Here is a 26,766-nt window from a genome sequence, read left to right on the forward strand (position 1 = left end):
CATGAAGAACGCAGGTGCTGCCATGTTTTCTCCTGAAATTACTGAACCTTGATTACCAGCAGATGTGGAACCTGACTAAGGAGTAAATGGAGTATGAGAAGGTGATAATGTAGTTATAGGTTCAGGTTGAATAACTATAGTAGACACTGAGAAAGAAACAAGCTCTAAAGAATGTTCTTGACAGTTGGGTTCTCGAAATGAAGTGGATGTGACTCTTGGTCAAATAAAGGTGAATGTTTGGATGAAAAATGAGTTGAATTACTGCTAGGTGTAGACAGTGTAGGACTTGGTGTAACTAGAGTTTTTGGCCTTCCAACCCTCTTGGAAACTAGCCTCTCAAGGTCTGAAAGGGCTTGAACTTTCTGCTGTGAGGTATCTAACCTTGTATGGGGCCTTTTTGGAGCCAGAGTTATTATTTTTTGTTCAATACAACCAAATATTTCCTCCTCACTGAACAACCAGAGGAAAATATTAAAAACCCAGGGAAAAGTGTTCTTGTCTTCTCTCCCTGGCGACAACGCCAATTAATGTTGTCCCTTAAGAAACCAATTTCTTGGCTGTGTAGAAATTTTGCTTAAGACATTAATGTTTATTGTTTATGTCACTCAGTTATATGTTGTATTCTCAATTGAAGGACCTGAAAGACCTGGTTTTAAACCCTCAATACTTAGGTTATATGAAAGTCTGAGAATGCCATTTGATTACTGAATATGAATGTTGAATGAAGAATGCTTAGAGAAGTCAGAGACAATATGTTGTTTTACACATAAACTATTATCTATGACACTCAGGGAAGTTAAAGACAATATGCTATTTTACACAGAAACTACTATCTATAACTTAGAAGAATTGTAGAGGTAGGGGTTTTAAGTATAGGAGCGCTCTTTTAAGGAAATTTAACTTTATTCACACAAGTAAACAAAGACCTGCAGCTTCATTACCATACTTAAAGGAAAGAAGACATATGATGACACATAACAGAGAAGTTCACTACAACAAAACCAGCGATTTGCGCCAGATTTTAGTGCATTTTTTTTGTAATTGTGATGAGCAACCTGGCGCTAAATCTGGCTCTATTGTACAATTTTTAAAGCGTCCTTTTTTGCACCTGATTTTGCATCCTTTTTCACGCTAGATTTTGCATCATTTTTTACACCAAACTATGCATCATTTTTTGCGTCAAATTTTGAACCAAGATTTGCATCTTATTTTATGACAGGTTTTGCTTCTAGTTTTGTGTCATTTTTTGCATCTATTTTTCATTCTCTTTTGCTTCCTATTTTGTGTCATTCTTTGCTTCCATTTTTGCACCATCATTTGCATCAAGTTTACACTGTATTTTGAATCCAATTTAACGTCTGTTTATGCATCCAGTTTGTGTCAGTTTTTGCATCTAGTCTTACGCCAGGTTTTGTATCTAGTCTTACACTAGTTTTTGCTTCTATTTTTGCACCAGCTTTGGTGCCTATCTTTGCACCATGTGTTGAATTTGATTTAGCACCAAATTTTGCATCCATTTTTGTGCCCATTTTTGCATCTTTTTTTGGACCATTTTTTACATCCACATTTACGTTTGATTTGTCTCCATTTTTCCCATCTCATTTTGCACCATATTTTGCGTCATTTGTTTCATCCAATTTTGCATCATTTTTAACACCATCTCTTGCATCTAATGTTACATCATTTTGAGCATCCAAATTTTCATTTATATTTGCATCTTATGTTGAGTCATGTGTTGTGTCCACCTTTGCATCTTATTTTGTGTCTAATGGTACATTCAATTTAGAGCCATTTTTTACGTCTACTTTTGTATTTGTTTTTGCACCAAGTTTTGCATCCAATTTTAAGCTATTTTATGCCCCTTTTTGCACCATTTTTTTGTGTCTACTTGTGTCCAATGTTGCACCATTATTTACACCGACTTTTTCATCCAATTTTGCATTTTTTGGTGTCTAGTTTTACATCGTTTTCACCATCCAAATTTGCATCTTTTTTTGCCTCATTTTGTGTCCACATTTGCATATAATTTTGTGTCTGAGTTCGAGCCTAAATTTGCATGTGATTAGGAATCATTTTTTACATCCAATATGGCATCCTTGGTTTCACCTTTTTTCAGCCGCATTTTGCATCTTGTTTTATGTCTTTTCTTACATCTTTTTTTTTTCCTTTTTTCCACCCAAGTTTGCATCCCAAATTTACACCATTATTTGCATCATCATTTGGCATATTAATTTGTAACGTTTTTTGCTTCTTTTTAACGCTCAACTTTGCATCTTATTTTACATCTAGTTGTTGTCTTTTTTTGCATCTAATTTGGTGCCCATTTATGTGTCCTTGTTTTTGCCCAATTTGATATCCTTTTGTATGCCATGTTTTGTTCCCTTCTTTGTGTCAACTATTGCACAATTTTTCACTTCTAATTTAAAACACTTTGTATGTCAATTGTTTGCATTTTGTATTAATTCCTAGTTTAACATCCAATTTTACTTTCAATTTTGCATCCATGGTTACATCCGCATTTGACTTCTTATATAGAGTATATTTTTCTTTACATATATGACCCCCTTTATAGATTCATAGTGAAATATATGATAGTTTCTAAATATCATTAAAGCATATATCACAATTCAAAATCATTTGTAAAGAAATTTAAGAGAAATTGACAACATCCATCCAAAAAAATAACAATGTGTCATTAACAATTTTTAAAACATGTATAAAATAGCAACATAATACTAATAAAATCAGTATTATTTTTAATCAAAACAAGTAAAATTCAAATATGATTAACAAATCAAAATATTTCATGAATATCGTTATTCTACGATAAATTAACAACATACATAAATCAAACTCATCGTATGATTACAAAATCAAAATGTCTCATTGATATAGGGTAAATTCACAACACCCATCTAAACATAACAATGTCATTCTACACAATAATTTCTTCATAAAAAACAATGCATGTGCATGCCTAGCTACCACCACCAAGATCATCCTCATGATCATCTTGACCATCATCATTACTATGATCCACATCATCACCAACACCGCAACTATCATCATCATCTCCTCCTTCACCACCATCATCCTCATCCTCATCCTCATCATCTCCTGATATATGTTGAACATAATTTGGATCGTCGTCTTGGCAATCATTACCTATAGCATTCTGACAAAAAAAATCAATATTACATGTTAGTATTAATTACATAACACAACGCATGTTTTTGTTATACAATGTTAACCATAAAATGACGTAAGATATAATATCTAATAGTACTAAAAAATAAAATGAAAATATGGTTTAAAAGTATATTGGAAATCCAACTAAGATTACATACCATAGAGTCCATCCAAACAACAAATTCAACCCATCTCTTTTGCTGCAGCACCTCCTTTTCCAAATGATTTGGAGGTTTTCCATATTTTAGTTCCTATCAATTAGTAAATAGGGAGAAATTAGATAACAATGACTTTCTTCTAGTACAAAATTTATTAAAAAAATATCACATGTTTAATATACTTACAAAGGTTGTTATCAGTGCTTTTAAACCTTTCTGGCCACTACGATGAGTGACTTTTGTCTTGGTTAACCTCGCCCAACCCCAGAACCAAACCCAGTTACTTTTCTAAAACCTTAGTATCCACCCTTCAAATCATTAACAACATCATATGGAATGGGTGTAACTGTCTCCAAAACAGCCCCCTCAACTATAAATCCTGGCTTAGGGCCCTCAGGCTGCCTCTTGGTGCTGATGATCTCACCACGTGCTTTGGCCTCTACCTTCAATTGGTCATTGTTTTTTCTTCTTAATATAGCATCCTCCGCACACCTAGACGGTTGCACATGCTCAATTCGTACATGAATTCTCTTCTTGATTATCTTGTTACGAACCTGATCATCAAACAGAATTTCAGCATAGAACAAAGAAAGACAAAAGAACTCCATCCCAATTGCATTTCCACCAATTCTTTTACAGTAACCATATGATCCAACAGTTCTAACAAATGAATAAACAAGAGGGCACTAAAATGAAAACAGGCATGGATTATCAATCTTAGTTAATTTAATCACATCCTGAGAAACCAATGTCACCAATCCTATGCACTAGACTGCCATGCAGCCTTATTAGTGCAAATACGTACAACATTTATGCAAAAAAAATGCAAGACAAGCACAAACAACAATACTAGTTGCAATAGATGGGTATCCAAAGACTGAAATAAGGTGCCACTGTGATGATAAAAAAAAATAGATGATATAACACAGGATGTACAAACCAAGGTTCATGCTCATATCGCTGAAAGAGCAAAGCCATACAAAAAATCTCAAATAAATTTCAGAATATGTATTGTTTATTAAGAAATATAAAATCCATTTTATGATCCCAAACACCATTGAAAAAATAGAATATGTATTGTTTATTAAGAAATATAAAATCCATTTTATGATCCCAAACACCATTGAAAAAATAGATTTACTTAATAAATTAGAGGAAAACACCACCGATATAAAAGATGGTGCATCAGCAATTATCTAATGGCATTCGTCTAGATGCATTGGCAATGCCAATAGTTTCATTCCTTACACTTGAATCCCCAACAAGAAAAAACAAAAAAGGCATGATGCCGCACTAATAGTCTTTTTCTATCCAAAAAGATAGATTCCAGATTCCAGTACAAGAAACTGAAAATGAGATGAGATCGTAGGAGGGAGTTCCTAAAGCAAAAAATTATATCTAAGAGACAAGGCAATTTAAGAAACAAAAACATAAAATAATTCCATCGAAAAAGGTTTTGAAAAGATACTAACAGTGCAAATGACATGTTAGTTTGGATAATAAACATGAAACCATCCATTGTAGTATCACAAATACTCTAGTGGAGAGAAAATCTTTCCAGTTCTTTACAATCACTCCAAGACAGAAAAACTATAATCAAGAAATACTGACTCTCAATCATTCCAAGCCATAAAAGCAAATACATCTTAATCAAAGAAACTTTTATCCCAGCTCTCACAAGGTCAAAAAGAACATGTATAATCAGTAGTAGATAAGCTCTAGTAGGACTTGAACCAAGAGGAATCAAGTAAATACTTATAGAAAATCATCCCAAAAGCTATGTCACAACGTTCACAGAACTTCAATCTTGAGGTTCAAAATTTGGCAAACCTTAAAAAAAAATTGAGGTTTAACAAAACTTATCAAACGCCATAGTCATTGACCAAGTCCATAAGCTCAGAATTCATAACTTCATGTCATAACTCAGGTTTGTCATCTACCCTTGCAGTTTCCATGTTCATGACAGCATTTTTTATGTTTATTGATGTTTATTCCTTACTATTTTATGAGATATTTCATGGCAAACTTCATCATAAAACTCGAACTCAAACCAAAGTTAATAATTGCCGGACCCAAACTCAAACCCAAGCCATGAGACTTAGCCCAAAAGTACAAAAGGGAAACTCCTATATAATTTGGAGGTGTTAGGTATGAAAGGAAAAATGTAAATCTCATTAAATTAAATGCATCATATTCGCCCTCAAATAATGCAGACATTACATATGATTTAACATTAAAATGTCTCTAGCACCCATGGCTCAGCTTAGTTGGCAATGGAAAAACCAATTCTAAGGTATTTTGGGCTTATATCATATAAACCCCCAACTAGTAACGATGGCCCACACGCCAGCACTAGCAGGTAACTTGTGACTCAACGGTGGCCCACACGCCATCACTAGCAGGTAACTTGTGACTTAGCAAGGGCTAAAATATCCATATAAACAATGGCCCACAAGCCAGCACTAACAGGTAACTTGGGACTTGGCAAGGGCCAAAATGTCCAAATAAACAATGGCCTATAAGCCAGCACGGACAGGTAACTTGTGACTTAGCAAGGGCCAAAATGCCCAAATACATACCCACGGGTTCGAAGTTCAAACCCCTGGGGTACATCTCCCCTTCTGGCCTGGTCACAGTAGGATTAATGTCTCATTGGGGATTTGAACCTGGGTGATGAGTATGAAACCTACCTCCCAACCATTCAAACCATTGACACTTGACTGCCAAAACAGTTTTAAGTTTCCAATAAAAGCACCAGTCAAAGGGGCTAAAATGAAATCACGTTTAATCAGGAAAAACTATAGGAAGATTTGAATGTGCTTACACCTGCCCTGTGCCATCCACACGAAGCCATGGGGAAACGCCCGACGACGATAAAGAGCTCATGAAGGCATACTAAAATATGGGACTCTTAAGCAGTCTTTGCATCATAGTAACATCAAAGCTGAATGTAGCAGACTAGAACAATTTATCGCTGCGAAGATTCATAACAGGGATGCACATTCCAGAGCATGTATCTAAAGTTAAAATGCATGATCATAGAAAAACTTTTACGAGTGATGACGAACAGAATATGAAACGAAAACCATCTGCATATTCGTAACAGGGACGCCAGCTCATAAATTTAATATTAAACCTGATTATAAATAAGTTTTTTCAAGGTGATTAAAAATAAATTTTACTATTGTGATTACAAGTCGCTTATAAGAGGAAAGAAAATCTAGCCACGTTTAACCCGATTGTCAATTTTACTGATTAATAAGGGAGCGCAAACTTATTGCAATAATGCACATCTGTTTAATCGGAATAAAATAAAACAACAGATTTAACGAGAACTTGATAAAAGAATCAAAGATTTTCTCGTCATTTATTCGAAAACTGCACCAACAACCAACCTAAAATACTATAAATGTACTTTGCCAAAGTACATCAAGCTGAAAAGACACGCACAATCGACTTCCATTAGACTCAAAACATGATACTCAGAACACATTCTATGGGGAAACAAAATTTAATGGAAAAAGATCGAATGTGGGAGAAAATAAAATAAAATGTAGAACCTCTTTGTTCATTTCGACACGGATTGCTCGCTTGGTAACGTTCCAGACAACACCGGTGCGGCCATGGTAGAACTTATGATTCCTTCAAAAGAAGCGACCCAAGCCACAACAGTTGAAAATAGATGAGTATACAATGGCAAAAGAACATGATTGGCAAGCTAAAAGGGTTGAGCTGGTATAGTATGTCATCCAAAGTAACATGAAAATTGAAATCAACATATTAATGGGTAAATTTTCCAGTGCAGTTCTACAATTTCAGATAAGAGAAAATCTAGTAAGGCTATAGATAGGGCAAACCTGATTACGACACCCAAAATATCTAATTTAACAACAACAGACTTAACCGTTTCAAACAAAGAATTAGTCTACGCAGCAGTTAGAATACAGCAGTGTCTACCTCATTTTACCATACAATATATATAACGATCTTAATGTTTAAAAACCCATAACGGCAAAAGAAAACCACTGAATCATGAATCAGAACAAGAAGAAATTCAGAGTTATAAATGATCAAATACGACACTGCTTTAAGAGGTAAAGCCAGATCGTTTGAAAGGGGTTATTGAACTCCAGTTCCAGAAAAATGGAGCTTGTCTAAGAACCTTGACAGCTTAAATGGGGAAAAACATACTAATCTTGAAAACCACGGATTTTAAGGGGTGAAGGTGACGCCTAAACCCCATCTCAAGTCAGGGTAAGCATGGAGAGACCAAAGCATCAAATTTTCTGAATAAAATTATTGATCGGCCCTAACCATTGAGGTTTCGACCAGTGATTTGCATATTTCCCAGTAGAACGAAAATACCCACTAAGAAAGGGGGAGAAACTATGAATCCGCAACTTCTCTGAAAATATTTATGTCCAAACTCAGGTTTGGGTCTTGCAAGCGCCACATGAAAACAAATATGAAACCCTTCAAAAAATCATACAACCCTGGTCACACATCAAGAGCGAATTCGGGCCAAGTCCCAGAACCCCTGACACAGCAAAGACGAAATAAAAGTAAAGTACTCACTTGTGAGGCATACCCTTGTGAATCGAACCATTGACCTTAATATCCACGTACTGCCCTATCTTGTATGTCCTCAGATATGTGCTGAGAGGGGCATATCCCTTCTTCCTGAAGGGCCTGGCGAACAGGTCCCTCGTCCAAGCTCGCACTCCATGGCCTGCCGGCATATTCTCCTCCCTCGGTGGATCCGCTCTTCCTGCTGCTGCTACTACAACTCCTCTCTCGTCAAACTCAAAAGAATTTATGTAAAGGGTAACAAGGGTTTTTGTAAACCCTAATTTTTCCGAACTCGGGTTAAGGTAAGGTTAGGGTTTGATGGGGTTAGGGTTCGGGGGTGTGGGTAGGGTTTGGTATAATTTATACTTCCCAACAATGAAGTAAAAATGTATATTATTATTTAATAATATAAAATGTTCCATTTATAAGGTTTTAATGCAACATGGAAGGTTAACGAGTTGGGGGTCATAAAGTTATCCTTACATATGAGGTTTGATTATTTAAATAAAAATTATAATTATAATTATAATTTTAAACTTTACACATTTATTTATTTAATAGAAGTTATTAAATTTCAAGCGAATATTACAAATTAAATATAGTCGGAAATGAGTATATAAATTGAAGATGGATTATGATTCTAATTTAATTATAATGAGAAGGGAATCTAGAATGTGTATATAAATTGAAGATGGATTTTGATTCTAATTTAATTATAATGAGAAGGGAATCTAGCATATATATATATATTAGATTAAAAGATGTTAGAAATTATTTGATTTAAGAATAAAGCATCAAGAATATATAATGAGTTTGGGTATAATTTAAATTTAACATATTAATTTATATCAACATGTTAGTGTGGGTATGATTTAAATTTAGCATATTAATTTATATCAACATGTTATTGTGGTGGTCACTAAATTCATGAGAAAATTAGACCTTCTTTTCCATTTTAGATCAAAATTTTGAAAGGAAATCATATTAAGATCAAAATCAACCATTAGAGAGCAAGCAAATTTTATCAAATCATCTTCCTCCATATGAAGTAAGAGCTCAATATTGAATTCATGAGAAAATTAGATAATGTACCTACAGGAGAATACCTAATGCACAGAGCAATACATGGGCCAACTTGGTGCGTGCTGTGCAAAGACGCATCGGAATCCACAGAGCATCTCTTTTTGAGATGCAATGCTACACTAGAATTTTGGCGATCTCTCTCAAATCACTTCTCTTTCAATGGCAATTGGGAAGGATCGGACCTGATTGAGGCTTGGGAAAAGTGGGCACAAAAACATAAGGGATCGAAATGTATACTCCTTCCGATCCTTGTAAACTGGCAGATTTGGAAGGCTTGAAATCACTCCATATTTGAGAACAGACCTATCATCTGGCCATTGATCGAAGCCACTATCACTGCTGCCTATAAGGAACTCCCTGACCCTCTGCCCCCAAAAGAGCGCCATCCTCATTCGCCCCCTTGCATTGACAAAAACATCCCTTGGGCCTTCTTTGATGGGGCTGCAAATCATCAAAGCTGTGGGGGAGGTTTTATATTACATTTGAATGAACATCATTATTACACTGTAAAATCGGGCCTGGGCACAGGAACTAATAATTTTGCTGAGCTCATAACCTTGCGACATCTTCTCCATTTTGCTCTACACCACCATTGCACCAGCATCAATATTTTCGGGGATTCAAAAACTGTAATAAATTGGTTCAATGGCATATCTGACTGTCACATACACACACTCAGCATCATCCTAAATGAAGTTTTTATTTTCAAGGCAGCTTTTAACAACATCTCGTGCTCCCACATTTACAGGGAACATAACGGCCATGCTGACAAATTATCCAAGGAGGCCGCGTTGATGGACAGAGGCATATGGGAGACCGCAGAGGTGAAGGGACGGAATGAATACAGATATTTTCACCGACCATACATAGACCAAGAATACCAGCATGCACCAGAATCTTAATTACTGAAAGGATTTTTGTTTTTTGTCATGCAGACAGTGTTTATCTATGATGATCGAAAATTGCATATTTTTGTGCCTTATGGCAAAATGTAAACAGTCTTATATGACAGAACTATTTCTCGGAGAAATACATAGTGCTCTGCACGATATATTTATGTAAATATGGAACATTGTTATACACACAGTGGAAATCGCATATGCGTAAAGCATCTACAATATGTAATTTTTCCAATCTTAATGAAAAATTACGGATTTTTCCAGTGGAAAAAAAATGAGAAAATTAGATATTCCTTTCCATTTTAGATCAAAATTTTGAAAGGAAATCATATTAAGATCAAAATCAACCATTAGAGAGCAAGCAAATTTTATAAAATCATCTTCCTCCATATCAAGTAAGAGCTCAATATTGAAGTCGGCCTTTGCGCTGATATGGTTTCCACATTAGAGCAAGGCATATTTATTTTGAATGGGAGCATCAAATCTTACCCAATCACGTAATAAATACAATTCTTGGCCTTTCTTCCCTCATACGCATCAATGGGTGCTCAACCCAAGGTTTTTAATGGGCATCTCTAAAATCGAATAGTGTAACATTGATTCCCCTCACCCTTCACTTGCTTTAACATGGTCTATGTGTGGGTAATCGAAGCAATTCCCTAGGCTCCCACAACATATTTTGGGATATGGATTCATTCAAACTCACATGGCTTCATCTGGTGGAAGCATTTCTCAAGGTTTCGATGTAGTCTTTTTTAAGGTATGCATCTCTTAGAGGAAAAAAAGCTTCATCTTCCCATGAGTATCGAGGTTTTAGGCCAACCTTTGGGTTCACTTTACGAAGTAGTTATTCAATCTGGCTCTTATGCAAATTCTTGATATATGTTTAATTAAGATTCCTCTAAATTCCTTGTTCTTGTTTGTTATCCACGCAAATGGTTCCCTAACATTTATTTTCCTTTGTATCTCTCTCATCGCTCTTTTATCATGACTGGAAAGGAGTCCTAGCTTCACTTTCTATGGTAGGCTCGATATGGGTAAACTTGAGGTGAAGGAAGTATGAAAAGTCCTTCATGGATAAGAAGGAATCATTCAAGCAAATAACACAACACTATCAACAATTTCTACCAACTTGGCATAAATGAAGCAAAATAATGTAGCACATATTACCATTGGCATGAACCTTCTCCATATTCAAAGCTAATGTACAAACACCATAGAAGTTGATTGTAGTTGCCTCAAATCACTGCTCCTTGCCCAATGGATGGATGCCTTATCACTTGGTTCAAAAAACATAGAAATTGGCCATTCTACTCATGTAGATTTTGTTGAATAGGACACAATGAACTAATCTAAAATTGGGAAGATTCGCCAACATCATTAGTATCGTCATCATCATAATCATTGCCAGCATCATCATTGTCATTGTAACCACTATCGTCTTTATCATCATAATCACAATTCATGTCATCGCCATCATCTTCATTTTCATCATTGTCAATATTATTGACATTGTCATCAATTGTTCATAATTGTCAATGCCATAAGGAATATCATCAATGTAGAAAATATGATGAGTGTTGGAAAAGGGATGCAAAAGCGAACATAGAAATGGGGGCAACAATAGAAGTAAAATTGGATGAAAAGTGGATACAACATAAGTAGATGCACAACAACATGAAAAACCTGACACAAAAGTGGATGCAAAAGTAGATGCAGTTGTCAATGCAAACTTGGATGCAAACATGAAGGCAAAAGTGGAAGCAAACATGGGTCCAATGGTAGGTGTAAAACTTGGCACAAATTGTGGTGAAACAAATGTGGATGCAACAACAGAAACAAAAGTATATGCAAAAATGGATGAAACAAAAGTGGATGCAATAGGGGATGCAAACGTGGAAGCAAATGTGGTTGCAATGGTAGGCGCAAGATATGGTGCAACAAAAGTGGATGTAACAATAGACAAAAAATATGCAAAATAAGATGCAAAAATGGATGTAAAAGTGGAAGCAAACATTGATGCAACAGGCAAAACAAAATTGGATGCAAAAAATGGATATAATGTAAGTAGATGCAAAAGTAGATACAAAACGAGATGCAAAACCCAATGCATAAACCTGACATAAAAGTGGATGCAAAAATAGATGAAATATTTGATGCAAAAGAGGATGTGAACATGGATGCAAAATTGGAAGCAAACGTGGATACAACAGTGAGTGCAAAACATGGTGCAAATTGTGGCATAACAAAAGTGGATGTAATGATAGATGCAAAAAAAGAATCAAAGTATGATGCAAATGAAGATGTAAAAAGGGATGCAAAAAGTGAAATTTAAAATGGGTGCAACAGTGGATGCAAAATTGTGTGCAAAAGTGGATGCAATAGAAGTCGATGCAAAAGTAGATGCAAAACGAGACACAAAACCCGATGCAAATCCCGGTCCAAAATTGGATACAAAAAGGGATGAAAAAATAGATGTAGTAGTTGATGAAAACCTAGACGCAAATGAGGATGCAAACGTGGATGCAAAATTATAATCAAAAGTGGGTGCAAAAGGAGGTGCCAAACTAGGCGCTAATTTTGGCACAAAAATATTAGATGCAATAGTGGGTACAATAATATATGCAAAAGAGGATGTAAATATGGATGCCAAACAAGAGGGAAAAGTGGATGCAACAAAAGTAGATGCAAAATTTTCTGCAAAACTAGACACAAAACACGATGTAAAACTTGGCGCAAAAGGGATGCACAAATGGATGAAAAAATGGATGCAAAAAATGATTTAAAAAAGGATGCAAAAGTCGATGCAAAAGTTGATGCAAGTGTAGGTGCAAAAAGTGGATGCAAATGAGGATGCAAAAGTATGTCAAACAAAATTAGGTGCCAAAATTGATGCAAAACCTGGAACAAAACCTGGTGTAAAGGATGACACAAAACTTGGCATAAAATTTGGTGCAAAACGTGGTGCAAAACCTATTGCAATACCTGGTGCTAAACTTGGTGTAAGATTTGGTGCAAAACTTGATGCAAATTTTGTGTCAAGTTTTGCACCATATTTGATAAATGGATGTAAATAGCACCAAAAATGGGCTCTAGATGCAAAAAAAGAAGTAAAAAGGGACGTTAATCGCTGGTTTTGTTGTAGTGGTTACAAAATCATACCCAACAATCTGTGGAAAACTTCTGAATCTTTCATTAACCATCAATTTATCAAAAATACAATAGCCTAGTCTCCAGGTTCTTCAAAATTTGAACCCTTTCTCTGTAAATTTTCCTCTTTTTATACATTATGAGACAGTTGGTAATCACCAAAACTATCAAACTGCTTAACTATTTCCTAACTGTCTAAAGTAAAAGTTATTACAGAATATTACAATGGAGGGTAAAAGACACCTCATTCTCCTCAAGAAAACAAAATAACGAGAGGTAACAGAAATTAGAAGGTGATGGTTGTTCGCTGTTCGAATCTGTGGCTTGAGTATGTGGTATGAGTGTTATTCTGCAAGTTGTAACCCTGTAGACGTCCTGATGATAGTTAGACTATTTTAACACAACAAACTGCAACTTTACAAGAACTCCATGTGTGGACTTGTGGGTTACGGGCCCCAGTTCATTACATATCGGAAGTGTTGTGATTGGCCAAAACACAAGGAAACATGACCAATCACCATTGCCAGAAACCAAAGGAATTAAGCCCCAATTCATTACATATTAGGTACTCCCGAGCCGTTAACCCACACGCACATTTGAGCACGATCACCGTCTGATCACCCATTCAATGGATGGTCTGATCCTTCGGAACTCAATGAGACTTTAACCCTGTTGAAAAAAACCTTATCGCGTCTGCTTTTTCCACAAGCCTTTGACTTCCCCACGGACTCGATAGGAAACTAAATTGCTATTAAAAGCTTTCTCGGGTCCGAAATTTAAAATAAAACCCGTTCACTTTTCAACGCGATCTCTGTCGGATCTACTGCCTTCAAGCAGACGACCTTGATTAACTAAGGTTTTAACTCCATTTTATAATTTATCGTGTTCGATTTTGAATTACCCTCGCGCTTGTTAACCGCGCGATTATCGTCAGATCTGTTGCCTTCAAAGCTGACGGCTCAGATGTTCTCGCGGGTTTCTCACATTCAAAAGCCATTAATAATATAAAATAAGTCATTTCTTTCAAATTTCCGCATTTCCTATTATTTTCGCTATAACAGAATATTTGATTTTTCTCCATTTTTGCAATAAGACTGAAAATAAAATTAAAAGGACAATGGATGCTACAATATGCCTAATGGTTAGGAGAATGTGTTTCCTCCTAAGAGGTCACAAGTTCAAAACTAGAGGGGGTAGAGAATGTATGCCTTCGTAGGCTTAGTCAAATCACTTGGCAGAGGTGGGTCCCTTGTCCCACAAACAAGGGGGTCTCATACACCAAATCCCTTGTCCCACAAACAAGGGGGTCAAACAAGGGGGTCTCATATATCAAATCCCTTGTCCCATAAACAAAGGGGTCCCATACATTAAATCCCTTGTCCCACAAACAAGGGGGTCTCATACACCAATTTGGTGTTGGGCTTGGAAAAAAACTTTAAATTTACTTATATGAGAAGGAAAGATAAGATACATGTAACTAACTTTAAGTTAGTGAGAAAAAGGCTTTAAAACAATAAAATTTTGCACTTTAAACAACTTAAACTCAGGTAATTAAATTCAAGATTTTAAAATACTTAAATTGATTTTGATTAAAAATAACTAGAAAATATCTAGAAAAAACCATTTGCCAAAAATATCTATTTGTTGGTTGCACAGTGAAACTAAAAATGTTATATCCTTAGCCTTCACCTCGATGACATCAACCTACAATATTGAACTGTACATTAAACTTTCAACTTTCATGTTACAAGGTTGAACGCACTCCTCATACCCATACAGTGATGTGTGGTGAGGCGGCTGGGTTCCTTAGGTGAAACCCACAAGGTCAGAGTTCAAATCACATTGAGTATATTATCCTGCTAGTATATCTGCTTGCAGGTTGTTGGATGTACTCTTAGTGTTATAGTGGCAGCTACGAGAATTGATCCTCAGTCTTCCTTAGATTAGGCCGGGCAGTTACATCTGCTTGTAGGTTGGCAGCTACGAGAATTGATCCTCAGTCTTGTTGTATGTACTCTTAGTGTTATAGTGGCAGCTACGAGAATTGATCCTTAGTCTTGTTGGATGTACTCTTAGTGTTATAGTGGCAGCTACGAGAATTGATCCTCAGCCTTGTAGAAATTTCACCTGTAGAACAAACCGATATATGCAATGCCCTAAAGCATAATACTTGTTCTACTTCTACAAAACATTAAGCGGAAGCATAATCAAATTCAGGAGCAACATCAAGTAGAAACATGCATAACTGATCAAGAGAAATAATCACACATAACACAAGATGTATCCAGGGGAAAGCACCAGCATAAAACCCCAACCATGTATTATCAATCAAGTGGAAATCCTCTTCACAATACAAAAAGAATTAGCTCTCAAGCTATTCAGTTCTCAATGAACATTGAAGATATGAAGATATATCTCATGAACCAACCAAGCCTGTTTATATAGGCTTTGTCACACGGAATGAGTCAATCTTGCGGACAAGATAGACCTCCCTAGTATCTAATGATATCTAGTGACAAGCAAGCCAATCAAAAACTATCTTTCTCTAAATATGCAACTTATAAACAAAGGCAAACAAGTGTTTTAGGCCTACCTTGGGCCCAATGCAAGTTTGTGGAAGCCTCGCTCCTTTGATCCAAATGAGCTCCCGTGTAGTGAATCTGCAAACACAAACAAGCAAAAAAATTAAATAGCACCTGAAAAGCCAATATCATAAAGCATACTTATCATGATGATCAAGGAATTCATGAAACAAATGACATAAGACAATTTGTTGAGAAAAATGAATCTGATTGTATTAATTCAAATCAAATAAGAACTTTACAACCTGTGCCTTGATGTTGTACAAGCTCTTCCCAGGGTCCAACAAGAAGTCTCCTCTACTTTGACAAGTTTCACTCTCTTCCCAATGAAGCCAAAAAGGTATGTGATCTCTTCTCTCAAGCTTAACTAGGAAGTCTCAATTCCACCAGCATTTACCCTAAAAATGTTCAGCTTCTAACCTCCCTAGCAACCAGCCCAATGCCTTAATTTATAGTGCAATGGAGGGAAGTTACTAGGTCCTCCTTCAAAGGGATAAAGCCCTCCTTCAAAGGGATAGCTCCTCTCATCAAGGGATTAGCTCCTTCTCTTTTGGAATGCATGAACCACCTAAGAGCGAACAATCCACGTCAAAATTCCTTCTAGAATCATCTAGAATTAACCCAAAGTGATTTTTTTAGAATAAACTTGCGCCTTTTTTACTTTCACAGGGGTCTGCACCCACTCCTTTAGGGACAGAGCGGGCAGGTCCGCAGGTATTGTGAACAGGGGGTGCGGGACCGCAGGCAACAGTGAGAGAAAGTGCGGAACCAGAGCTTTGTTGATTTTTAATGTCTTTCTCTCATTTTCAAAGCTTGACTTGAAGAGCTGAGGTCTGAGACTTGCTTAGGAGGACAGTACAAGTGATGATAGACCCATATTGACTGCAAATAGTCATGGTGACGATACTTTTGTGTAACAAATTGCCCCTTAAAGTGCGAAGTCTGTAGTAGATTAGGATTTCATTTATCATCTAGGAAGAGTGAAGTACTTTATCATTTCGAGGATCATCTTTTGGAGAGCCCTGTTGGAACCTGTAAAAACATTCAACGCAAAATATATATATGAGATCATATCATCGCTGAGGTAGGCATTCCCATACTTAGATCAAAACTGACTAGAAAACTAACTACTTCTCTAATATAGGAATGATCTTGTAATACATCACAAGTATAGACATATGTAGACATAGTATGGACGCAGCCATCTGTTTATGAATAGTCCACAATCTAATGAATACAAAATTCCTCGCAGCCTGGATGGCGGAAACTAGATCCAGGGTCTTCATTTCTATTTCCCGAAATAGTATGATTCTATCCATGCGAATAAATGCGTTGAAGTCGAACATGGTAGAAACCACTTGATTACCAGTCAATGATGTAAACTGTTAATAAGTGTGAGAGAAACCACCAGTAATGTCAATGGCTCTCAAAGTACTTAGTACAATCCATGAAATGTGAATAGATGTGTTGATGTCGAACATGTCACGGAATCCTTTGATCGAAGGTCAATGATGCAACCTATCGTCGAAGGCGAGAAACCTGCCATTGAGGCATGCAAATCCCAAGGTACTGACGATTTCTAGATCATCTTTCTAGATAATGAGCTGAAGTCGATAGAAAGCGATCCGTTGTACGCAAGCTCACAACACGAAATCATAGATCAAGTTTAAAGAAATTTAGTTGCAAGGACTGGTTCAAGGATGGTCATGATGGATGACAGATATTTTGCAGATGAATGGCTTATTTTCGCTGACCTCTTGAACACATAACGACACGGCAGATGGTTTGGTGACAATTGACCCAAAGCTAATACCCAGAAACCGGCTGAAGACTTTCAATGTGGTTTGATCAACAGTTAGGCAAAGGATTTCCCAACCAAGGTGAATAAAAGTGTCGTGTTCAAGAGTGGTTACAAAGTATGACAAACAGGCTCATTTTTCTCTCTTTTCCCCCACCATTTTTGGCAAGTACCTCTTTATTTTTTTACAAGCTTGAGGAGGATAACATTTGCTTGATTATAAGCTCATCCTTCGGATGAGTCCAACTTAGTTTAAATTTGAACCCTAAGAAGGAGTGGTCTGTTCCTGTTTGTAATTGAACAGGTCCTTTACTGTTAAATTTTAACAAGTCCAGTATAGGAGAAACTCGACGTTTTTCAATTTTAGGGAGTCTGAAAAAACTTAAGAAGACTCCATGGTTGTCCTTTTTCGTAAATTTGTGTCTCCCAAGCCCGAAAAAGTATAAAATAATACTTGAGAGAACCGCTTGATCATTATGACCAAAGAGTACTTTTCATAATTAGTGCCTCTGATCCGAGAAATTAAAAACGCGATCAATGACACGTCGTTTTATAACCAATATCGAATTTGAAATGACAAAAATCCGACAATCTTACGTCAGATCCACTCGAGAAAAGTTGCTGCTATTAAAGCAGAATTTGAAAAATTGCTCAAAGAAGGTTTCATTTATCCGATCCCGTTAACGGATTGGGTATCGAATATTGTTCCCGTTAACAAAAAGCAAGGGACAATAAGAATATGTATCGATTATAGGGACATTAATCGAGCCTCTCCAAAGGACAATTACCCAACTCCCTATATCGATCAAATCAGCTCAATTATATGATTGAACATGAAAATCGCAACTGTTTTGCCGTCTGCCTGTTTTACCAAGTGGGCCGAGGCGATGCCTACATTTGAGGCAGACGGCAAAATAGCTGCGATTTTCGTGTTCAATCATATAATTGCTAGGTTTGGTGTTCCACAAGCAATTATCACTGATCATGGGCGTCATTTTCGAAACGTTATGATGACTGAACTTACAGGCCAGCTTGGCTTGTGTCACGATAGTTCAACTCCTTATTATCCACAAGCTAATGGTCTGGTTGAAGCCATCAACAAAGTTCTAGTCATCATGATCCGACGAATCATTGGGATTCATCGGTCGAATTGGCATAACATGCCATTTTCAGCGCTTTGGACGTATCGAACCTCAGTAAAAACGTCAACAGGGTTCATTCCTTTCCAACTAGTTTATGGTCTGGAAGCTGTGTTACCCATTGAATGCGAAATCCCGTCATTGCAAATGGCCATCGAGTTACTTCCAGCCACTTATGAAGAGGAAAGACATTTTTTATACTTGGCTCAGATAGATGAGAATCGACGTGATGTTGCATTAGTGATCGAAACTCATGCGAAACGTATTAAAGCTCAGTATGATCGAAATGTGACCCCTCGAAATTTTCCGGAAGGAGACCTAGTCTTATTGTGAACAGGGGGTGCGGGACCGCAGGCAACAGTAAGAGAAAGTGTGGAACCAGAGCTTTGTTGATTTTCAATGTCTTTCTCTCATTTTCAAAGCTTGACTTGAAGAGCTGAGGTCTGAGACTTGCTTAGGAGGACAGTACAAGTGATGATAGACCCATACTGACTGCAAATAGTCATGGTGACGATATTTTTGTGTAACAGATTGCCCCCTAAAGTGCGAAGTCTGTAGTAGATGAGGATTTCATTTATCATATAGGAAGAGTGAAGTACTTTATCATTTCGAGGATCATCTTGTGGAGAGCCCAGTTGGAACCTGTAAAAACATTCAATGCAATATATATATATATATATATATATATATATATGAGATCATATCATCGCTGAGGTAGGCATTCCCATACTTAGATCAAAACTGACTAGAAAACTAACTACTGCTCTGATATAGGAATGATCTTGTAATACATCACAAGTATAGACATATGTAGACACAATATGGACACAGCCATTTGTTTATGAATATTCCATAATCTAATGAATACAAAATTCCTCGCAGCCTCGATGGCGGAAACTAGATCCAGGGTCTTCATTTCTATTTCCCGAAATAGTACGATTCTATCCATGCGAATAAATGCGTTGAAGTCGAACATGGTAGAAACCACTTGATTACCAGTCAATGATGTAAACTGTTAACAAGTGTGAGAGAAACCACTCGTAATGTCAATGGCTCTCAAAGTACTCAGTACAATCCATGAAATGTGAATAGATGTGTTGATGTCGAACATGTCACGGAATCCTTTGATCGAAGGTCAATGATGCAACCTATCGTCGAAGGCGAGAAACCTGCCATTGAGGCATGCAGATCCCAAGGCACTGACGATTTCTAGATCATCTTTCTAGATAATGAGTTGAAGTCGATAGAAAGCGATCTGTTGTAGGCAAGCTCACAACACGAAATCATAGATCAAGTTTAAAGAAATTTAGTTGCAAGGACTGACTCAGGGATGGTCAAGATGGATGACAGCTATTTTGCAGATGAATGGCTTATTTGCACTAACCTCTTGAACACATAACGACACGGCAGATGGTTTGGTGACAATTGACCCAAAGCTAATACCCAGAAACCAGCTGAAGACTTTCAATGTGGTTTGATCAACTGTTAGGCAAAGGATTTCCCAACCCAGGTGAATAAAGGTGTCGTGTTCAAGAGTGGTTACAAAGTACGACAAACAGGCTCATTTTTCTCTCTTTTCCCCCACCATTTCTGGCAAGTACCTCTTTATATTTTGACAAGCTTGAGGAGAATAACATTTGCTTGATTATAAGCTCATCCTTCGTATGAGTCCAACTTAGTTTAAATTCGAACCCTAAGGAGTGATCCGTTCCTGTTTGTAATTGAACAGGTCCTTTACTGTTAAATTTTAACGAGTCCAGTATAGGAGAAACTCGACGTTTTTCAATTTTAGAGAGTCTGAAAAAACTTAAGAAGACTCCATGGTTGTCCTTTTTCGTAAATTTGTGTCTCCAAAGCCCGAAAAAGTATAAAATAATACTTGAGAGAACCGCTTGATCATTACGACCAAGGAGTACTTTTCGTAATTAGTTCCTCTCATCCGAAAAAGTAAAAAAGCGATCAATGACACGTCGTTTTATAACCAATATCGAATTTGAAACGACAAAAATCCAGCAATCTTTTCATGTTTTTACGGTCAAAAAAAGAGCTGTAAGTGGACCGTCTTTTTAGTTCCGTTTTAACGAGTTTAAAAAGAAAAACTCGATGATCTTTTCATGTTTTAGGAGTCAGAAAATAGCTTAAAGGTGAGTCTAATGTTTTTTCCGTTGAAAATGACCGATTTCGCCTGAAAAATCTGTTATCCTGAACAAAAACTCAAACATTACTCATACTTGTTTAAAATGGATAAAAATGCTGCAAAAGTTACCTTTCTAAAGTGAAACATAAACAAATTTACAATTCATTTATTCAAAAAACTTATAAAAAGGGCTTTCGTTAATTGATTTTTATCGTTTGAGATTTGGGTGAGAAAATAGAGCTTTTGGTCAAAAACTTCCCGTGAATATTGCGGAAAATCCGTCCGTCGGAATCGAGCGTTGTCTCCTCCAGGTAATCCACATCATCCTACTCTTCAATTTTATCTGTTTCAATTTGTTTTTTAGGGTTTCATTTCATTTTTAGAGGATTTTTAGGCTAGAAACCCACACGCGGGGCCCGCAGGCACAACACAGGTAACCTGCGGACCCCGACTTTTTCTCAATGGGGAAAAAGTCAGGGGTCCGCACCTGCCATGAAGGCAAGGTGCGAACCCACGCACTGTCTCTAACAGAGAAGGTGCGGTCCCCGCAGCAAGGGTTTTTAATCCTAAATTTCTCAAAATTCACCCAAACAATTCAATTTTTTGCATTCTAATTCACCTTTTTGTTGGATGTAGAGTATACATCATGCTTCATTGGCGAGAACGGGAGCATGAGGACGTATATCTTGCCGCGTTAAATCACCAACTTTCGATCGATGCATTGAAGGCATGCGACTTGTACAAATTCTGGGCCATACCTGGCATGAGGGCCCAGGTGGACTTCTTGCAAAGGCTGGTAGACAGGTGGAGCATACAGGACCAGTGCTTCTTCATTGGTTGTCACCAGCTCGAAATGGATCCGACAGACATATACCTTTTGACTGGTTTGCCTAAGAGAGGTGAAGACTTGACTCTATTCGGGACTAGGCCAGGTGGCCAGTCTGTCGATAGCCTCCGCTAGAGTTTTGTAACAACCAAACTAGAGACAAAGGGATAGACATCAAAACCATATCCCGTCCTGAACTCGTGCTGATTGCGTTTACTGTTACTAGGCTCTGTGGGAGCGTCGCACTACATATAGCCACTGGATCCCAGATGCGGATGGCAGTTGACTGCTTTCGAGGCACCATCTTCAACTGGTGCGATGTTGTGTTGGCTAATGTAAAAGGCCAACTGACCAGAGCCAAGAACGGACAACTAAAGACCTTTGGATATGGTTCTTTAGTTGTGAGCTTTGGTCTGGAGAGGGTCCCAATGTTGGTCCCGCAGCACCTCACTATTGGAGGTGGACTTCCTCGAGAGCCCAAACTGATGCGATGGGTTGCAGTTATGGCACGTCATCCTGATGAGGGGACAGAGGTCGTTCGATTCAAACCTGAGTATTTCCATTGGTTGGAAAACCAGGTTTTGTTATTCAGAACTTTCCTTATGCTGGGATAGATTTTCGCGGTGGTCCAAACATGGCTCTTCCACCAGGAGAGTAATGGGATGACTCAGGGAAAATCATGTTCAACATTTTTCTAGTTTATTTTTTTTTTCGTTTTTATCTCGTCGCAAAATTGATAGTAAAAGTTTCAAATGCATATGTGGGTCCACAGCGACCAGCCGCTCTCCGGCCTTACGAGAGGAAACAACCAGCTGCAGCGGCACCAGCCCCACAGGACGAATCAGCAGAGACCTTGGCCGAATTAGAGAGCCATCTAGAGCGTTTGACAGGAGACATTCCAGAGACCGGCATAGATGACATTCCTCGTCGACTACAGCGCTATGTGATTTGGGTCCCAGGACCTTTTAGGAGGTTCCTTTGTAAGGTGGCCCGTACAGTGGTTTCTTATCGAGATCATCACCAGTGATAAGATGATCGCCTATTGTAGACACATATGACATTTTTGCTTTTTGTATATCATTTTTGCCGATCATAAGGTGTTTTTCAACCTATGATCGAGGACGATGTATATTTTGACACACTCCTATATTATACTATATCACTATTACCGGCTTATCTTGTAAAACATGTTATGGAATGTTTTTAAATTTATTTGTATGATTATTGCAAATGTCTACTTAACATTCGAGAAGCAATTGCATCTGCTAATGTATTTAAAGATCTTGGAATATGCTGATATTCAATATAATCAAATTCACGTTCCAAGAGACGCACTCTCAAAAATAATCTCAATAACACTGGATTTCTAATGGCATATACTCTATTAAGCTGTAATACAACGAGTTCAGAATCTAACCTCACTATCAAACTCTGAATTCCAAATGAAATAGATTCAGATAATAACTCAATCACTGCACTATACTCTGCATTGTTGTTCGTTGTTTGACCGAGGCTTACCCCATGCATAGATACCAACTTGTCAGAGGGCGAATAGATAACCCAAGCTGCGGAAGAAATGTTCCGTGTATTACGACAAGCACCATCAACAAAACCAATGTATGTTTGGAGAGGCATCGACATCTGCAATATCAAGAGTAAAACCAAGATAAGCAGGAATAATGACGAAAAACACTCTCTAAGCTAAGCACACTTTTTAAACTAAAACACACCAGCTAGAAAGAAAGCTAACCTAACTAAAAATCCCCGCACCCATATTTTAAGCATAATACCTCTTCAGGTAAAGACCATTTCTGGGTTTACCTAAAGAGTCCCCGTCAAAGTCTACCAATTCATAGGCCCCTTTTGCTAGCTTTCGCTTAACAACATAGGGACCATGCCACATAGGAACAAATTTTCCAGTGCCTAATTTATCATTAGCTTGATCGTACAATAAGACTAGGTCTCCTTCCGAAAAATTTCGAGGGGTCACATTTCGATCATACTGAGCTTTAATACGTTTCGCATGAGTTTCGATCGCCAATGCAGCATCACGTCGATTCTCATCTAGCTGAGCCAAGTATAACAAATGTATTTCCTCTTCGAAAGTGGCTGGCAGTAACTCGATGGCCATTTGCAATGACGGGATTTCGCATTCAATGGGTAACACAGCTTCTAGACCATAAACTAGTTGGAAAGGAGTGAACCCTATTGACGTTTTTACTGAGGTTCGATACGCCCAAAGCGCTAAAATAGCATTTTATCCCAATTCGACCGATGAATCCCAATGATTCGTCGGATCATGATGACTAGAACTTTGTTGATGACTTCAACCAAACCATTAGCTTGTGGATAATAAGGAGTTGAACTATTGTGATGCAATCCAAGTTGGCCTGTAAGTTCAGTCGTCATAACGTTTCGAAAATGATGCCCATGATCAGTGATAATCGCTTGTGGAACACCAAACCTAGCAATTATATGATTGAACACGAAAATCGCAGTTGATTTGCCGTCTGCCTCAAATGCAGGCATCACCTCGGCCCACTTGGTAAAATAATCTACCGCAAGGATGATATACGCATGCCCCCCGGCCGAGTGAGGGTTACATGTAATAAAATCGATACCCCATTTCGCAAACGGACCGATGGCAATTATAGGGTGGAGAGGAGCAGGTGGAGCGCGCATCTTTCGATCAAAAATTTGGCAGTCGTGGCATTTTCGGACCACGTTAATACAATCTTTAAACAAAGACGGCCAGAAGTAGCCAGCGCGCAATATCTTTTGGGTTGTGGCATACCCATACATATGACCGCCACACGCTCCAGCGTGACTGTCATTCAGAACCCTTTCAGCTTCCTCGTGAGTCAAACAATGTCGAAAAACAGAGTCTGCCCCATGACGATAAAGAGTATCTCCAATAATTCTGAATTGTTGGGGCTGGAATCGTATTTTTCGATGTTCTAACCTTGATATTTCTGGCCGAAAGGATTGGGTCTGGAGATAAACGATGATATACCCATACCATGGATCTAAAGTGCTGATTAGAAACAAGGATTCGTCCGCAATGGGCTCCTCCGCCACAGTTTCCATGTCAGCATGCGGGAAGTCACACATTAACTCTGCAAAAACTAAAGATTTCTTCGACTTAGACTTTTCAAATTCCAAGTCGAACTCCTGTAGGATCACAATCCATTTGGAGTACTTGCCCCCTGGAAATTGCTTGGTCAAAATATAGATCATAGGGTTGCAATCAGAAATTACTGTAGTTTTACGTAGTAAAATGTAATGACGAAAACGTTGGACAGCTTGAACAGCTACCAATGCCAATTTCTCCACATGTGAGTATTTTAGCTCAATGGGATTTAAAGTTCGACTAAGGTAATATATCACATGTTCAGTACTGAATTCATCTTCCTGAACTAACACCATTCCAATGGTGGAATGGGAGGCGGCGAGATACAAGAAGTAGTCCGGGTTGTAGTTGGGAGGATGCAATAACAATGCATGGGTCAACGCGTGTTTTAGTGCATCAAAAGATTTCAGAGCTATCTCATCCCAATAGAATGGAGTATTCTGTTTCAACAACCAGGTAAAACCCTTTGTAATCTCGGTGTAGTTAGGAATGAATCGACATAAAAAGTTTGCTTTCCCTTGCAAACTTTGGAGTTGGCGAAGACTCGAAGGAGGAGGCAATTTGACAATAGCTTCAACCTTCGAGGGATCAACGCGAATGACGGCTTTTGAAACAACAAACCCCAGTAACCGACCCGTTTCTATACAGAAAACACACTTGTGTGGATTCAACCTAATCCGATAATGCCTACACCTCATAAATATTGCTCGTAAATGGATGAGATGATCAGCTCGATGTAATGAATGAGCAGGCAAATCATCGAGATAGGGTTGCACAATGTGCTTGATGTCATGAAACGCATAAGACATGGCCCTTTGAAAAGTTGCCCCGGCATTCTTGAGCCCAAAAGGTAATTTGAAATAAGCAAATGTCCCCTATGGACAAATGAAAGCCGTTTTTTGTTGATCGGCAGGTAGAATATTGATTTGATTGTATCCAGAAAAACCATCCATGAAGGAGAATATTTCACTGCCGGCACAATCATCAATGATTTGATCGATATAGGGAGTTGGGTAATTGTCCTTTGGACAAGCTCAATTAATGTCCCTATAATCGATACATATTCTTATTGTCCCTTGCTTTTTGTTAACGGGAACAATATTCGATACCCAATCCGTTAACGGGATTGAATAAATGAAACCTGCTTTGAGTAATTTTTCAACTTCTGCTTTAATAGCAGCAGTTTTTCTCGGGTGGATCTTTCGCAAACGCCCGTCCGGGTAAGTTTTGATTTCATGAACAACAATTGCGGGGTCAATTCCTGACATTTCCTCATATGACCATGCAAACATGTCGCAGAATTCTTGAAATAGGGCCTTATATATTTGAATTTCATCTTCTGTACACGAGGCACCTATATGAATGTTTTCAACAATTCCAGGCTTAAACGAAATATTAAAAGGAATAGTTCGAGAAATGTTTCCCAAGTTTAACTCTGAATCAGGATTTTTCACTGGATTCTGAGGTTCCTTGACATATTCAGTCGTAAAAATTGATGAAAAATAATTTTCAAAACGATCACTCTCGGGTAGAAACGAAGATCTATGATGGAGATCTTCCCATGGTAAATCATCGACACACAGGATATCATGAATTTGCTCATCAGTGTGAACAAGTTCGAAAAACGTTGTTGAATCCGAGTTTGATGTGAAAATTGATTCCTCATGGACCACATTCATTAAGTCAATTCTGGTTGAAGATTGGTCGAAAACGACTGCACGACCTGATACGCAATTTCATATGGACTCAAAGGCATAACATCACCAAATGAGTCTATCTCAGATTCGGAAGGTACGATCCAAGGATCATCATAAATAATGGTGTCTGACGAAATCATATGAATGGCTGCAGTAGAAGACGATGCGTTGATAGGAGGAAAAGGAAAAGTTCCCAGTAAACCGACATCTTTAACTAGTCCTACTCCAACATCCTTATACGGGATAGTCGTTTTGCCGACATGCTGAATACTTTCAGAAGAGGTTGGGTGGGATGAAAAGTAAGTCAGTTGGTCTATAGTTACGATCTTTCCATTATGAGGGAACTTTATAAGCCGAAAGATCGATGAAATGATAGCTGTCATAGCGTAAGACCAACTACGACCCAAGA

General features: G+C 37.8%; 1 pseudogene across 1 annotated transcript; it reads right to left on the reverse strand.

Annotated features, from left to right (window-relative positions):
- Positions 1 to 3,535: 3,535 nt before the first annotated feature.
- LOC149228694 (large ribosomal subunit protein eL21x/eL21w-like) lies at positions 3,536 to 8,101 on the reverse strand (annotated as a pseudogene). Its single transcript, XR_016247228.1, has 3 exons — positions 7,919 to 8,101; positions 6,908 to 6,979; positions 3,536 to 3,901 (listed from the first exon to the last, which is right to left on the reverse strand). The product of XR_016247228.1 is annotated as a large ribosomal subunit protein eL21x/eL21w-like (transcript).
- Between the last annotated feature and the right edge of the window lie 18,665 nt (positions 8,102 to 26,766).

This window comes from Pinus tabuliformis, chromosome J (genome assembly GCF_031772625.1).
Source record: "Pinus tabuliformis cultivar Carrire ecotype Pingquan chromosome J, CPIR1, whole genome shotgun sequence".
Lineage (NCBI taxonomy): Eukaryota > Viridiplantae > Streptophyta > Pinopsida > Pinales > Pinaceae > Pinus > Pinus tabuliformis.